The sequence below is a fragment of the Chelonia mydas genome, chromosome 11, assembly GCF_015237465.2.
Source record: "Chelonia mydas isolate rCheMyd1 chromosome 11, rCheMyd1.pri.v2, whole genome shotgun sequence".
Lineage (NCBI taxonomy): Eukaryota > Metazoa > Chordata > Testudines > Cheloniidae > Chelonia > Chelonia mydas.
The window spans coordinates 75817815-75822224 of NC_051251.2; the positions used below are offsets into that span (position 1 = coordinate 75817815).

General features: G+C 47.8%; 1 long non-coding RNA gene across 2 annotated transcripts in view; it reads left to right on the forward strand.

Moving 5' to 3' along the window:
• The window catches only part of LOC122462495, a 28990-nt gene that overhangs the window by 21547 nt on the left and 3033 nt on the right, over nucleotides 1-4410 (forward strand). For both annotated transcript variants that reach the window (XR_006285055.1, XR_006285054.1), the window contains one exon: nucleotides 4019-4119. This is a non-coding gene — a long non-coding RNA (uncharacterized LOC122462495). The remainder of the gene's footprint in view (nucleotides 1-4018; nucleotides 4120-4410) is intronic.

The following is a 4410-nucleotide window of genomic DNA, read 5'->3' on the forward strand; positions in this document are numbered from 1 at the left end:
GTAAAGTGTCTCTTCCCTGCTGGCGTGTAGCCAGCTCTGTCTTGTTAGCTTGATAGCTTTGTTTATCTGATATGTAAATGAATTCTCATTAATTCCAAAGTACTTTGAAAGACAACTGCCCAGTGAAGGAACCACATCCCTTTGTTGGGGGTAACGCCTGGTTCACTGGAGACACATGATTTGTGCCGCAGCTGAAAAAAGAAAATCCGGACATTTGAGCGTTCTGTGGCATGATCATGAGTGAGAGGCTTAATTTTACTCAGAAATCACGACTCTCACACTCAGTTCCTGAGAGTTGGCATGTCTGGGTTATATTTAAGCAATAATGTAACTGTTGGAAGTATGCTTCGTGGTCTTGGAGTAAAAGTTAGTCACCATGGGGATAATGTGTCTTGGTGAGGGGCCATTATTTAAATCAGCTTGTGTACTAAATGACTGGAGGCTAGCTAACATGATGCCAATTTTTAAAAAGGGCTCCAGAGGTAATCCTGGCAATTACAGGTCGGTAAGCCTGACTTCAGTACTGGGGCAAACTGTTTGTTTGAAACTATAGTAAAGAACAAAATTGTAAGACACATAGATGAACATAATTTATTGGGGAAGAGTCAACATGGTTTTTGAAAAGGGAAATCATGCCTCACCAATCTACTAGGATTCTTTGGGGGGGGGGTCAAAAAGCATGTCGACAAGGGGGATCCAGTGGATATAGTGTACTTAATTTTCAGAAAACCTTTGGCAAGGTCCCTCACCAAAGGCTGTTAAGTAAAGTAAGCTGTCATGGGATAAGAGGGAAGGGCCTCTCATGGATTGGTAACAGGTTAAAAAGTAGAAAACAAAGGGTAGGAATAAATGGTCAGTTTTTAGAATGGAGAGAGGTAAATAGTGGGGTCCCCCAGGGGTCTGTACTGGGACCAGTTCTATTCGACATATTCATGAATGATCTGGAAAAAAGGGGTGAACAGTGAGGTGGCAAAATTTGCAGATGATCCAAAACTACTCAAGATAGTTAGGTCCCAGGCAGACTGCGAACAGCTACAAAAGGATCTCTCAAAATTGGGTGATTGGACAACAAATGGCAGATGAAATTCAATGTTGATAAATGCAAATTAATGCACATTGGAAAACATAATCCTAACTATACATACAAAATGATGGGGTCTAAATTAATTGTTACCACTCAAGAAAGAGATCTTAGAGTCATTGTGGATAGTTCTCTGAAAATATCCACTCACTGTGCAGTGGCAGACAAAAAAGCGAACAGAATGTTGAGAATCATTAAGAAAGGGATAGATAATAAGACAGAAAATATTATATTGCCTCTAGATACATCTATGATACGCCCACATCTTGAATACTGTGTGCAGATGTGGTCGCCCCATCTCAAAAAAGATATATTGGAATTGGAAAATGTTCAGAAAAGGGCAACAAAAATGATTATGGGTATGGAATGGCTGCCATATGAGGAGAGATGAATAAGGCTGGGACTTTTCAGCTTGTAAAAGCAACGACTGAGGCGGGATATGATAGAGGTCCATAAAATCATGACTGGTGTGGAGAAAGTAAATAGGGAAGTGTTATTTACTCCTTCTCATAACACAAGAACTGCGGGGGGGGGGGGGGGTCCACCAAATGAAATTAATAGGCAGCAGATTTAAAACAAACAAAAGGAAGTATTTTTTCAGACAATGCACAGTCAACCTGTGGAACTCCTTGCCAGTGGATGTTGTGAAGGCCAAGACTATAACAGGGTTCAAAAAGGAATTACAGTTCATGGAGGATAGGTCACTCAATGGCTATTAGCCAGGATGGGCAGGGATGGTGTCCCTAGCATCTGTTTGCCAGAAGCTGGGAATGGGCAACAGGGGATGGATCACTTGATGATTATCTGTTCTGTTTGTAAGCAGGATCTGAATGAATGCTTCCCTGACAGCTAGCTGGGAGGGGGAGAGACTTGGGTGTGTTTATTTAAACACAGGTTGCTCCTGCTCTGCTTACATACTGAGCAACAAGTGATCAACTTTGGCTGGTGTTGGGTACAAATCACCTTAGTACTGAATGCAGGGGTAGTGAAATATGATTACCGATGTTGTAATTATTGTAGGAATACAGGAAAGCAGGACTGTGCTTAACCTGTTGCCCTCAGTTGAAAGAACCTTGTTAGGTCTGGGGCTCGAATGTCAGAGCCCCATGAAAGTAAGAGAAGGTGGGGATATGTGTTTTTAGTTAAGGGGTTGCACATCCTGTAGAGTCCTGGTGTAATCTGTTCTTTCCCACTGTTCAAATAATACAACTAAATAGACTTTATTAGGAGCTAATCAGAGCTGAAATCAGTTGTGATAGGACTGTGTTTCTGCCAGCCTACAAAAAGCTAAAAAAATCACTGAGAGCTGAAATCATTTGAGAGGGGGCAGTGTGTCTTCCCAGCCTACAAAGAGCTAAAAATGATTAAGAGTGCTGTGCAGTGGTCCCAGCAGAGAGGCAGGTGGTAGTAGAAGGTGACTGATAATCAGCTGATGAATGAGTGTCTGGTGCAGTGGAGAGGCGCAGTGAGTGGCTAGCAGGGCAGCTGGTGGAGAGGCATGGTGAGCAGGCAGTCGGCAGCCGGCGTGAGTGGGTAGCTGGCAGAGAGGGGCCTTGTGAGTTTGGTCCCTCTTTATCCCGCCCCTGGCGGGGGTGGTGAATTCTGCACATGCACCTCTGGACTCTGGGTCTGTGCTGACCAAGGACAACAACTGTGAGTGGGGTGCAGAGAAGGGTTGGGCACATGAAAGGGACTTTTGAGTTGCTGGACTTAAGAACCTGAGGGGAAAAGGACACTGCCCAACCTACTTGGCGGTGGGTCTTTTACTCATGGTTTATGTTTATAAATCCTATTTGTGGTGTTTCCCCAAATTAACGTGAGTTACTTCCCTCCTTTAATTACAAGTCTTTTCTACACTCAGACTCCGTGCTTGCGAGTGGGGAAGTATTGCCTCTCAGAGGTGCCCAGGGCTGATGTGTAAATTTCCCAGGTTACGGGGTGGGGGCTCAAGCCGGTTCTGTGTGGTATCAATGGAAAGGACCCCTAGATATTGAACCTGGCTCTGGTTGCAGCTGGCTCCACCTGGCAGAAAGGTGATATGTTCATTCCCTCTGGGGCACCTGGCATTGGCCACTGTCAGAAGACAGGATACTGGGCCACATGGACCTTTGATCTAACCCAGTATGGCCGTTCTTATGTTGTCTCCCCTCCCCTGATAGCCGGTAAGGTAATGCAATTACCTGTGTAGCCTTGCTCCACCCCAAGTCTATCAGTGGAAACCATCAGAGACAACTGCAAAACCCTGAACCCACTTGGGGTGAAAACGGAACATGAGCCAAGGCAGGGAATTACCCTAGGGAGTGGGGAGAGGCCTTCTGGAGCCCAGTCCGGCCAATATTCAGAGATCAAACGTCATGAATCAGACTCCCCAAAATCATGAGATTGGCCCCAAGATCATGACATTTTAAAAAAGGATATTGTGTTTTTAGGACAGTCTCTTGCTTTGTGAACAACCCCTGCCCTTCCCAGAGTGTGTGTGTGTGTAATAGCCGGCAGAGCATGAGCAGCAGCAAGCCACTGGGTCATCTGGCTCAGTTAGGGAGGAGACGGGGCTGGGGGCAGCCCACTCTGTTCCATGACTTAGTCCCTTAAAGAAACTGGTTTAAGGGAGCAGCAAACAAGCTGGTGAATCTCTCCTCTCAGCCCCATCACCCAGAGAGCTGTGGATGTGGGCAGGGATTGTGAACACCTGCCTCATGATGGAGGCAGGGGATGGGTCCACAATGCCTGACCACGTATCGTCCCAGGCTCTGATGAAGTGGGACAAAACCCAAAGGACGGGCCAAATCCTGAGAGGAGCAAAAGCCCTTCTAAGGCTCTTCTCTCAGGAAGTCCCATATTCCACCCTGGCCCCTGAGGATTAGCCCTGGGGGTGGGGGAGGGGAAGGGGCTCACTGGTACAGAACATTGACCATGACCTGCCTCCTTCTCCCACAGCATGTCGACTTCTGGATCCAGTCCGGAGCCAGGGGAGAGCCAGGGCCATGAGGAGCAGCACCGCCCTGCTGCGATTCCCCACCTGCCTCCTGGGATTTGACGTGAGTGACCTTTACCCCTGGGTCCTGCTCCTCGGTGTAGCCAGGGCCAGTTCTGACGGGCAGCGGGAGCTGGGGCTGCAGGTGCCCAGCCGGGCAGTAGGATCAGTGCTGGGCTTGTGCTCACCCACCCAGAAGTGTGAGGAGAGCTGAGCTGGGCCTCATGGGCCAGAGCCTTTCACCCTCAGCTGGGAGCTGTCTGGGGCCTGCCCTTCCTGGGCACGTCTGGTGCCTGGCTGAGGGCTTCCTCCCAGACCCCCTCCAAGTAACGTCATCTTGTTCCTGACTAGACAG